Genomic DNA, 12,347 nt, shown 5'->3' on the forward strand with positions numbered 1-12,347 from the left:
TCCAGAGCGGACAAAGAAACTTCAAACTTCGTTTGTAGTCAGACTAAGCTTGAAAGTACCCCAGTTTTTCCTGTGCATTTCAGGTGCTTCGGAACACATTGAAGGCTCTGAGAAGTCCTGCAGCCGAAGCCCAGTACTGCCGAAACTAAATAGTGCAGGGAACCCTTGTCTTCCATGAGACCCTGGAAACTCATGAAACTCTAACGTGACATAAAAAAATCCTTTGGAAAACGTGGCTTCATTCTGCACATGAGCCCGTAGAGGTGTGGGGCCCGGAACCGTCTCCTACGACGCCCGGCACGGAGGGGGTGGCCAGTGTGAAAAGCAGGGATTGCGGGATGTTTCTGGAAGGGCTCACTCGATTACTCTTGAGGAAGCAGGGGGCCCCTGGCCCCCCGGGCACGGTCCTGGCTCCTGGCTGGGCGCAAACCGCCTCCCAGAACACCAGCCTCAGACAAGGTCGCCCAGAGGCCAGTGCCGGGGAGACGGAACGGGTCACCGTGTCGCCTGCGAGATAGCAAGCACTCTCCACTCTCGGCTCAAATGAGGGCTCCATCTGGGCTGCCCCCTGCCCTGCAGTTAGAGGAGCGGCCCCCCCTTGCCGAGCACCCAGTCCAGAGGGGACCCCGCGCTTAGACCCTCCCCAAGCCGCCCCCCCAGGGCTCTAACACCTGCTCGATGCGCGGTTCCCGCGGGAGGGTCCGCCCTCCCTGCAAGAGGAATAAACCAGACTCTTCCACCCCAGGGCAGGCGGGCCCCCCGGGGCTCTTGGCTGGAAGGTCCACACTCTCAGAAGCAAACAGTTCTCTGAGCGAAACTCCATCGTTTTTTGTTTTTTGTTTTTGTTTTTTTTTTAATAAACGAAGCATCTTTTTGAAAATCCACGGAGTGTATTTTGCCAAGATACTGGTCGTGAGAAAGCCTGACTCAGGGGGCCTGTGTTTTCACAGGAGCCGCGGGCCAGGAGGTCCCACACCCAGAGTGATGCCCGGGTGCACGTGACCGCCCTCTCCCGGGTCCGACCATACACCCGGGCTCCCCAGACCGGAGCGGGGCTCCGCCTGACGACCCAGGCCTGCGGTCAGCGCGCTGCAGGAGCGGGGAGGGCGGGCTCGCCCCGCGGTCCCGCGTGGAGCTGGGTGAGGACTTGCACGTTCTCGCTAAAGGGGGAAGACGTGGGTGAGGGCGTCGAGTTCGGGCTCCCCCAACAACGGAGCCACCTTGGCCGAGCTTTTCCGTTCCTGAACCTCACGCGCTGCATGCACACCTGTTCCCCTGGTGCCCACAACCCTGCGAAGCGCGTGACTTAGTCTGCCGTGGCTCCTGTAACGTTGGCACAGACTTGCCGGCTTAGAACCCACGGATGTGCTCGCTTACGGTTCCGGAGGCCAGAAGTCTGGCACAGCCCCCCGCCGACCCGGGCCGCGACCCGAGCCGTGTTCCTTCTGGAGGCTCCGGGGCGAGAACCCGCTGGCTTTGCTCCCAGCTCCTAGAGATGCCGCCTTGCCTGGCCGGGGCTCCTCCCGCGCCCTCAAAACCCGCGTCGGGTGGAGCCCCCTTTACCTGCATCACTGACTCTCGCTTCCCCTTTTAAGGACCCTTGATGATGTTGGACCCCTCTGGCCGACCCGCCACTCTCTGTCTTCAAGTCGGCTGACTCACAGTCTCGTCTTCAGCCGTCACTCCTCTTTGCCGCGTAACCTGACACATCCACGGGGGATTCGGGCGTGCGTGTCTCTGGGGCTGGGGGGACCCCTGGCCACCACTCCTCAGTCTAATCATTGTTCCCGTTACACAGTTGAACAAACGGAGGCTCCGAGTGGCCAGCTGGCTTGCCCAGGACCACACAGCGGGTGGGGGCTCTGGCCGGGTCCCTGGACCCTTCGTGTGGAGGCCAGGGGACCACCCTGCTCCACCCCCAGACCCTGCAGGCCTGATCGGACTGCACACTCCTGCATTTTTGCTCTCCACGACCCCGGGGCTCGTGGGTCCCCGCAGCCTGGGCAGATGCAGTCTCTGTTCACTCAATCAGACCCCTGGCGCGCTGAGTGGAGTCCAGCTGGGAACATAGAGGGAGGTGAAAATAGGAAACCGTTAAGATCTGGGACCCAAGCGAATGGCTCTTGAAGGCCATAGGCCACCCCTTCTCTTGTCCGCAGCACCCGGGCACCTGCACTTTGAAAATCTCCGGGGACTGGAATGTGTGATGTGGCCGTGGCGTGGCCATGAACCCCCCACGCAGGTCCTCTTTAAACCTGGCCGACCCTTCCGAGGGCGGGTGTAGAAATGAGTCCGCTCGTGGGTTTCGTCTTTGGATTTTTTTCTCTGTGTTCTGAATTTATTTTTGCAACAAGATTTAAAAAAATACAACAACAGGACAGTTTATTTCCTATCCCTGTTTGGGAGACAAAGACCCTCATCACGTGGAAAGCTGCGTGGGAAGGCTGGGGGAGGAAACCCACCCGGCCCCGTTCGGGCGCCGGGGGACCCGGTCAGCCAGCGCAGGCCCAGAGGTTGCCGGTCCTGGGGGCTCACTTAGCAGATGCCAGGTTCTTTCTCTGCCGGCGAGTATCCTGTCCTATGACATAGAAGGCAAATGGGTTCCTGGGGGCTGGGGGGCTGGGGGCTGGGCTTGCCTGGCTGGTCCCTCCCCACCAAGCCTGGACCGGCCACCTCTCCCCAGCCCACGATACCATGGCTCTCTCAGCGGGGGCCATCCAGGCACTCCTGCCTATTTCGGGTGCCTCGTCTGTCCCAGGCTCACATGAGCCCCTCTCCCACTCACTCATGCTGCCTTTTCTCTAACCTGGGCTCACTCTTGCACCATGGCCTGTGGACTGGCATCCCAGGGATGTGTGTGGGGGGAAGGAGGCAGGTTCTTCCCACCCGGCTAGTCAGGACGGGTGCTGGTGTGGGCAGGGGGGGGGCCTGGATGGTCTCCTGGTCCTCGCTGGGATGTGGTGAAGTCAGGGAGGGCTGCTTGGAAGAGGGGACGTCTGAGCCGATGTCAAGGGCTCAGCCAAACACAGAGCTGGGTGGGCAGGCTGCCTTCAGTCCAGAGAGCAGCAGTGTCCTTCAGGAAGCAGCAGCCAGCTTGGCTGGGCGGCACCTGGGGAAGGAGAGAGGTTTAGGCGAGCTGGGGGGACAGAAGGAAGCAGGAGCTTCCTTGTGAGTCCCCTCCGGGCCTCGTGCCCTGCACCGAGGGCGGGGGCGGCCACGCAGGGCATTTGTGCCTCTGACTTGCCTGCAAGTGTGGGGACAGCCACAGAGCGGCTGGGGGGCTGTTTAACGCTGGGCCGGAGGCGGTGAGCCCGGACCCCAGGCTGGCCTTACGTGGGATACGACGCGAGGGAGCGCTGGGCTGTCTCCACTGGGGGCTCGGAGGAATCCCTGTGGCTCAGGTGAGCCTCACGCAGTGGGGTGTCGGGCAGAAGCCGGGGAGGTGTTTGGGGGCAAGGTCTCTCCAGGTCATGTGCCCTGTTCTAGAAATCTAGTTATGCTCAGGGGCAGGGCTCCCCCAATCCGAGGAAGCCCTGTGGCTCTCTGGGGCTGAGCATGGCGTCCCCTGCGTCTGGCCGCGTTCCAGAAGGCCCCGGTGAGAAAACCCGAAACATCGGTGTGTGTGTGTTGGGGGTGGGGGTTTGGTATCGTGAGGAAGGGAAACTAACCTTTCTCGTTGCCTCCCTCACTCTGCCATCGGTTTGGTTGAGACACATCTTTCACCTTAATTTTTTTGAAAATTATAAAAATAATACAGCAACCGCATTATATAAAATTTGAAACAGGGAAAAAAGAACTGCTCCCCACATTCCCCCTCCCGCCCCCCCCCAGACCACACCAACAGCTTTGGTCTTCATTCCGGCTGGAGACCATATTCTGAGCTGTGATTAAAAAAGTTCTGTGTGTTTTTTTTTTTTTTTTAACATTATATCATGCAGGTTTTCCCCATTGTTGCAGAATCGGCCCGACAGAGCCCGTATGCCGTCCTCCATTCAGCTGTCCGCGTGTGGGTGGTCATCGGGGTGGTCTGGAAATTTCTGATCCTCGCGGACGATGCTGCATGCTTTCTCTTTTGGGATGACGTCCAGGACTGGCTTTCCTGAGGGAGAAGCTCTCCATCCTCTGTCCCACCCCTCACCCCACGGCAGCCTCGCAGGGCTCTTTGCTGCACTCAGATGTGATGGGCATGGTCCTACCTCAGGGCCTTTGCACTGCTGTCCCCCCCCCCCCCCCCCGCCGATCATCCCTCCCAATCGTCCACATGGCGTTTCTTTTACTTCGTCCAGGGATCTGCTCAGATGTGACTTCCTCAGAGAGCTGTCCTCACTCCGCTGTTGTCCAGCCTTGTTTTTCTTGGGAGCACTTGCTACCCTGTGACATTAATGCCGTTGGTGGCTTCCCGCTAAACGGTAAATGCCATGAGGGCAGGGACTGTGTCTTGTGCATGTCTAGCTTCTGCAGGTGCCTGGCACACAGGAGGAGGTCAGCGGCTCTGGCTGACCGAACATTCAAACCCAGGGAGGGTGGTGGACATTTCCAGGTGCCCTGACGTGGGTGCCCATGTTGTTTCTGGAAGGTGTGGCCGTGTCCCAGCGCTTGTCCGTGGCTGGCTTCCGTGAAGGCGAATTTCCGCTGGGGATTTCCTCTGGTTCATTCACGCTCCAAAACCACAGATATGAACGTTTCAGGGTGTTAATTTGATAGGCACCAAGTTAATTTGGGCCAGTCCCAGACAGAAGAAATGCTACATCTACGGACGGAGACCAAAGCGATCCACGCTAGGGTCCATTCAGTTCCCACGGCGGATGACCCCGCGTTGGGAAGCAGAGCGCGAGTGGTCCGGGCGATGCTGACCTGGCCCAGGGCAGCCTGAGCCGAACTGAGCTCCGGGGCCTCGATCCCGAATCTGACGCAGACGAGAAAGTAAGAGAGAAATGAGCCAGCTCGTGCGGCCTGGGCGAGAACGTCTTCTCTGGGGCCGAGCTCCCCTCTGGCTGGCGCTTTGCTCCTGACGCGGGAGCCTGGCCGGCTGGATCGTGCCGGAACCAGCAGAGGAAAGCACAAGCCCACGTTCTGAGACAGACTCGGACAGCAGCTCGCTGTGTGACCTCGGGTGTGTCCCTCGCCCTCCCTGAGTCCCGGGGGGCTCCTGTGTCGACTTTCCAGGCAGCCCCGGGTTTGCTCAGAGCTCACTGTGGTGCAGGTGGGACGGACACACGGGAGTCTTACTTCTAGGCACGGCCTCAGTGCCACCCAGCCGGTCCCTGCCGACAGTCTCAGCGAGGTAAGGTGACCCATGGAGAATGCTTCGCGCACAGTGGGCTCTCAGTCTCGGTGACGCTAGTTTCCTGGTAGATTTCTGGGCCAAGCAGTGGCTCGGGGTTCATTTCAACAAGCCTGTAGCCTCAGCCCCCCGGTGCCCAGGACGCAGGCCATGGCCGGGTGATGGTTAAGGGCTTGTCCTGGCTTCCAGTCCCGGCCCAGCTGTTTCCAGTCTGGGTGGCCTTGGCCAAGTGGCTTCAACAGCCTGAGATGAGTATCCTCCCCTCCACCAGGGCTCGGGGACAGTTGCTGTTTCCCAGGGCCCTGAGGACAGAGGTGAGCGGGAGAGCCCAAAGTCCCTCAGTGGAAGTAACCGGTGGTGATCCCTGTGGCAAATACCGGGCAGATCCACTCAGGAGGGGAGGGGAAGGTGTCTCCCTGCATTTTAGCTCCTGGCAAGCGGCCGGGTGGGTCGCTGAGTCTGTGTGGCCTGGGTCACTGTCGCCCACTCAGAAAGGGAACTGATGTGTCCCTGACGGCAGCTGGACCTGTGTCCTTGAGCGCCCAGGTCCCCGCGGGGGCCCCTCTGTCCACAGAGACAAAATGCCTGCCCTGGCTGGTGGTTCAGGCTGGCGGCAGACTCAGAGGAGGAGTCGCCCCACGAGCGCGGCACTGAGGGGGCTCCCAGGGCCTGTCCCCCCTGCTGAGGGCTCACGGCCTGCTGACCTGCCAACCACGGGGTGTCTGGTTGAATTGTCCCGAGAAGGGGACGGTCACACAGCACAGCAGAGGGGGCCTCGGGCCCAGGCTGTGTGAGTCGGGGGACGGCTCTGGTACCTTCGCTGAGCTGGACGGGGCCCGGGTCCTCGTGCTCTGCCCCCCCCCATGCACTGCTGGCCCCTCCCCACCACCCCCTGCACTGCTGGACTGGGCACCGTCACCTGCAGACAGAGACCTCCTTAAGGGGCTCATTCCTGGGTGTGACGGGCCTGGGAATCTGCATTCTCAAGAACTCAGCAGGTGATCCTGATGCAGGTGAATAAAGATGTGGAGGGTCGGGACCCCCCCTGGGCTCATCTGCGCCCCTGACCGCCCCTGTGCAACTTTGTTACAACCAATGAGCCACGACTGACAGGTCCTCGTCGCCCGAAGTCCCTTGTGCAGCACAGTCTGTGGGTGGGGACAGATGTCTAATGAGGTGCCCCTGGCACTCTGGCACCCAGTGCCACCTGTTCCCGCTTCCTTTGCCCAGGCTCTGTTCTCCCAACGGGAAAAGCCGGTTGCGGGCGGACGTAAAAACGCACAGGCTAAACCCAGAAGCCTTCTTGGAGCATTCATTTCGATAAGAGATTAGGGAGGGGTGGACAGAGTACCGCAACGAGTCAGTAAATGTTTTATTAACAGAAAAGATGATGTTTTCTGGGTAATCGCAAAACACAGAGGGGTCTTAAAGAGAACACCAGATACTTCAAAGAGATTTGGACCTTTTAAAGTGGTACACTAGAAAGGTCCTGCTAGAAATCTAACTCTTTTCCAGAAGCAACAACAACAACAAACCCCACACATACCAATTTCCGTGGGGTAACCACTCCCAGTGTGGCTGATCCAAGCCGCCCACGCGAGGTCCGCGGAACGCGAGGCTCGTCATTACCCCTCGTGGGCTGGCGCGGTGCCTTCCGGAACGTCGCCGGCCTTGCAAACCTCCGAGGAGCGGGGAGGGCGCTCAGATTTCTCTGTGGGATACAAAAGATCGGGACGCAGAGGCTAGGGGGGCGGGGGGAAGAACTGATTTTACGTCTCAGGGGATCAGCGGCCAAGCCAACAGTAGAGCCCAGCTCCCGAGACGCACAAGCCGATACGCGGGCCACGCGCTGGGTCCTAAGTTGTGAGCAGCGACCGAGAAGCTCACGTGTCCTGTGTAAACGAAGGTCGTCCTCAGTAAGGTACCACCCCGGGCTCGACGCCCGCGCGGGTCATATAGAAAATAACGGTCTCTACGCCTAAGTGCTATGCTCGTTAACTCCCTCACCCGCTTGCCCACTCACCGGCTTCGTGGGCCAGTTAAGAAACCTCCATGCCAGGTGTTGTATGAGACGGGCAACGCAGAAGCGGGAGAAACAGCTCTCCAGCCTCCACTGAGCGGGGCTCCGACGTGTGCATGGCCTCAAGCGGAGAAAACGCAAGGAAGAGGTACGCGGAAGGCGAGACCTGAGTGGAACCTTCTGGGTTTCATCGGAAAGTCCTTGGCCCTCGCTTGGGCTCTCGCCGCACCGTTTTGCATTCGTCCGTGACTTGCGATGCTGCCTGCCGGGCAGAGCTTCTCCGGGCCAGGCCGGGTAGGTCCTGAACTCCACACCCAGCACCAGGCCGGCACGGGACAGGTGCGCGGTGGATGTTCACGGAAGAGGGATGCTGGATGGGTTTCTCCGCCCCGTGGCTCTGGCCGTCCTCAAACCGGCAACATCGTGTGATTTGTTCGCTCCCAAGTTTGACGGCCAAGGGCGAAGCCTGGTCGTTTACAAAGAGCCGTGCAGGGCCCGACGGAAGGCACCTTCTGGGGACGGCTGCGTCTGGAGCCTGATCATCGTGGGCTCAAGCCCATCTCTAGCACTCACTGGTGTGGCCTTCTCGAAGTCCTTTCTCCTCCCCGAGCCTCAGTTTCCCTGTCTGCACAATGGGAACAAAATGGCTTCCCCCCCAGGGCTTGGTGTCAGGATTAGAATAATGTACTCGGAGCGTCTAGCTGACGTCCGGCACGAGAGCGGCTCGCGGTGAGGATGCAAACGTGAGTGAGGCAGTCGACCTCCCTGGTAGCGGAAGATTCTCAGCCTGTCGAATTTGGGAGAAGGTACTCTGGACATGATGCGGCTTTCGACTCTGAAAGACAGTGAGAACAGAAAGGGGAAGCCTCTTGCCCAAAGTCATCCAGCACGTTAATATCAACACCGGAACCCGACCCGGGGCCCACTCTCGGCCTCTCAGGCGGCTGTGCTGGGCACCCACAGCTTAGAGGCAGCGGGAAGGCGGAAAGGGGACAGCGAGGGGCACGGGGCCTGGAGCCAGCTGACCTCCTGCTTCGGGACAGGTGCAGCCCGCCTCTGAGCCCCCGCAGCAGCTATTTAGGTGCTAAGGTAACAGCCGCCATAGTGCTTTGCAAACTGGAAAGGGCGGTGAACTCTTACCGGTAACCAGACCCGTCTCTGGACGCTTACGCCAGGCCCAGGGGGTGCGTTACGTGCCTTGTGTGTATGAAGTCCTGCCAGAAGCCCCGAGAGGGAGCTCCTGGTTAACATCCCCCTTTCCTAGACAGCAAGCAGGACCAGAGAGGTTAAGTCACACGTCCAGGAGCAGGCACTGCTGATGCTTGAACTTGGATCCCATGGACTCCAAACTCCCCACCTCCGACCACCAGCCCGAGCTGCCTCTGCGGGGTGTCCTGGGCCCCTGGAGCTGGGAGAAGGCCAGCCAGTGTGCCCGTCTGGGCCTCGCGGAAGCCTGGGCAGGGTCCGCACGGTTCGCCGTGGGCCAGCAGTGGAATCCGGCCCGAGTCAGAAGGGGAAGCTGACGCCGTCTCCTTTTAGAATGGGAAACAGAAGTCGAGGGCCCGGCCACCTCTCGCACGGAGCCCCAGGGGTCAAGACCAAAATACTCTCCCGGCCCTTGAACTCCATCCTGCCCCCCATCCCTCGGGGCCCCACCAACGCCCCCTCGCTTCCCAGGTCAGCGAGCCCAAGCCCTGGGGGAGGCCAGCGGGCAGAGGTTTGGATGCACTTTGGAAACATCTGGCTCCTGAGGATGTTTCGTGGGAAGCTTGTATCCGCCCGCCTCTGAGTCCTCAGCTGAGCCAAGAGCAGGCAGGGTCTCAGAAACTGTGAGCTGGCCACCGTGACGGTCCCCGCAGCCCCACCGGGTTGGGTGCGGGGCGGACGGAAGGAGGAGCTCCCCCCACAGCCACGTTTCCAGGATTTCCAGGAGGGGTGCTCACGGGCCACTCTGGTTGGAAAGGAAGTGGTGGGGGGTGCTTAAACAGCTCTTTGGATAACAGTCAAGGAAATGCGAATTGTTCAAAACTTAAGTACGCACGAAGGGCGGGTTGAGTGGGAGGGTGACGGCTGCCCCACCCCTTGCACCATCCTGAACTTCTCAAAGGCCAGGATCATCCAGGAATGGAGGAGTGGAGGGAGCAATGTCTCTGTTCTTGCTGAGGTACCAGCCTGGCAGGTGGGACCCCGGGGTTTTTGCCAGATGTCCTCTATGACCACTGTGTGGGTCGCTCATGGGCGGAGGTTCCTGGAATCGGGGGCAAGTTGGGGTTGAAAGCCAGCTGCATCCTGTTCCCCAAGCTGGGTGTCTTCCTGGAGGAAGAGATACCTTTCCTAACTCAAAGGCCTGATGTGGGTTGGCACGGTACTGCTTCTCGGCCTTGTAGCAGAAATACGAGAAGTGAAGTCCAACAGACTTACAGAATAAGGACATCTATGATTTCCTTAGTGGGGAGTTATGGGTGGCCTTCAAGGTCAGCTCACAGATGTCCCCAAGGACCCAGGTCCTTTCCATCTGCCAACTTTGACACTGGCTTTGTCTTTGGTCACAAGATGGCGGCAGTCGCTCCGGACATCACATTCGGGTGACAGGATCCAGACCGAGAAGAGACCACCTCTTCCGGGGCGCTCTCCTGGGAGTGAGGAGCCTCTTCCCAGAAGCACCCTGGCTGACGTCTTACAAGTCATTGACCAGAGCTGGGTCACGTGCCCATTGTTGGACCAATCGCTCTGGAGGGACACGATTGCACGATTGGTTGAGACTGATCAGAGGGGGTGGAAGGGAGGCTGAGGGGAGTGTTCATCACAGCCGAAAGACCGCGATTGTGTGAGCCTCGTGGGGTCCTTCCCTCTGGAAATCGGGGTCTCCGGATTCTTCTGTGTCAGAACAGCCGTCCCACGTACAGCCGACTCAGAAGTCTGCTCCCACCCGCAAACCCCTACAGTGACCAACCTTTAACGCGCCCCTTGGCCGACATCGGATTTACGGGGCTGTTCCCAGACACGGAGCGACTCACAGCAGTTCCCCACCGCCCCTCAGCATTTTGGCTCAAGTTCTCTGAAGGTTTTCCTTCCACCCATCGAGTGGAGTCTTGGAAAGACCATCGGAAGGACTCGGCTTCACCCGGTCATCTCTCCTGTCTCCCCCAACCCGCCAGCTTTTTATTATGAAAACTTGTCAAACACACAGAGCAGTTAAGAATGATGGACACCAGTGTTTACCCGTGACCCCCATTCAACAGCTGTTACCATTCTGCCATTTTTGCCTTCTATCTCTCTGTTGATGTTATGTGTTGATCGGTTGGAAGTGAGCTGTGGGCGTGTTGGTGGAACACACGCAAATACGCTCGCAGTGTCTGCTGAGGGTGAGCCCCGTCCTTCACCATCCTGCTGCAATTACCGCACAAAAGAAAAATGTGATAGAAATGTTAATACCCAGCCCCCACCAACATTTCCCGGTCACGTATCCATCACGGGGATTCGCCAGGATCTGAAAAGAAAGTGAATTTACTCCAGCCTCTGAGGGGTTAATGGGGCTGGTTCTTTTATGGCCCCAAATGCACTGAAAAACACAGGCAGTCTTCCCGCCCCGAGGTCTAAGTCACCCTTTTCTCTACTCCCTCTTACATGTCTCGGTTTGGGGTTTTGTTCTGTTTTGTTTTGTTTTCGGTCATCCACGGGGCAGAAACCAGATGGCAGGCTAATGTGCAGGTCTAGGGTCTCGTCCGGGGCGGGCTCCTGGGGCTCCCGGGACTTGGCACGAGACGATGTATCTCTGGCATCCACCAGCTTCTTGGAAAGTGGATTCCGCTCTCCCTTCTCAGCGTTTGCGGGTTCGGACTCTCTTGACTTCCAGTGACACCGCAACGGGGAGCTTTCTGCTTTGTCTGTGCTCCGGTGCTGAGGCAATCATTCCTCCAAATCGGGTCTCTCAGTGAGCCGTGTGGACCGACCCTTTGCAGGGAAGGGGCGCGCGGGTCCGTGGCCACAGAAAAGTGGACGGCCTCAGCCAGAAAAACGGCAGAGGCTCCGGTTTCCCAAACAAGCGAGTGAGCGCCGTTTCTATTTTCTGGACTCACAGAACGCCCAGAAATTTCCGTTTGCTCCCACGTTCACGTCGGCTCCAGAACTGAGCTGGATCCGTGGTGTCGTTGAGACGGCCGGTGTTGGTAGGGCCGTTGCAGTGCCTGAAGCCACCCTTACGGGGGCAGCGTGGTCAGCTGGGTAACGGCCCCCCCAAAGATAGTCCGTGTCCTAAAGCGTGGCGCCCGTGAACCCCGCCTTCTCTGGCCCCAAGACGACCTTGCGGATGCGACCGAGTTCCAATTTGGGGGGGCGCAGAGAGTGTGTTGGGGGGTCTAGGTAGGCCCTGAACGCGATCGCGAGCGTTCTCGGAGATGCGGGAGGGGGAGATTCCACGCAGAGAAGTAGAAGCCGTGTGGGCCCAGAGGCAGAGGCTGAGCCCCGGGGCCGTGAGTCGAGAAAAGGCAGCAGATGTCAGAAACTGGAGGAGGGGAGGAAGTGGAGTCCCCCCTGGAGCAACCAGAGGAAGCCAGCGTGCTGACACCTTGATTTTTAGCTCAGCAAAACAAGATGCCAGACTTCTGGCTTCTAGAACTGTGAGAGAAGAAATTTCTGTCGCTGTAAGCCGCCCAGTTAAGTGGTAGTTTGTTACAGCGGCCTTGGGACACGGACGCGGGTAGGTACAACGAACGTCGCCCCGTTTTACGGGTGAGGAAAGTGACCTTGGCCTGTAAGGGAAGCACTGGGTGTGGCCAGGGGTCGGTTCAGTTTGTCCGTGGACTGTCCCCTTGGCTCCCCTGGAAGATGGGGGCCCGAGCGCTCTAGGTTTGATTGGCCGGAGGACGGGGGCCGTCTTCTGTACTTGTCTGTAGACCGTGGGTGTAGACACCTGGGTGTAAGCCTTGAATTGATCCATTGATCTCTGCTGGATCTGTGTTGGGCTTCTAGGATCAAGGCAGTTCAGCTGATTTATCTATTGGTATCTATCTATCTATCTATCTATCTATCATCTATCGCCGT

General features: G+C 59.1%; 1 long non-coding RNA gene across 1 annotated transcript; it reads right to left on the minus strand.

Annotated features, from left to right (window-relative positions):
* Positions 1–2,310: 2,310 nt before the first annotated feature.
* Positions 2,311–11,130, minus strand: LOC122208572. The gene is made up of 4 exons (XR_006197288.1): positions 8,445–11,130; positions 6,831–8,139; positions 3,669–3,723; positions 2,311–3,109 (listed from the first exon to the last, which is right to left on the minus strand). It is a non-coding gene; the product is annotated as an uncharacterized LOC122208572 (long non-coding RNA).
* Positions 11,131–12,347: the final 1,217 nt, after the last annotated feature.

The sequence above is a fragment of the Panthera leo genome, chromosome E2 (genome assembly GCF_018350215.1).
Source record: "Panthera leo isolate Ple1 chromosome E2, P.leo_Ple1_pat1.1, whole genome shotgun sequence".
Classification (NCBI taxonomy): Eukaryota; Metazoa; Chordata; class Mammalia; order Carnivora; family Felidae; genus Panthera; species Panthera leo.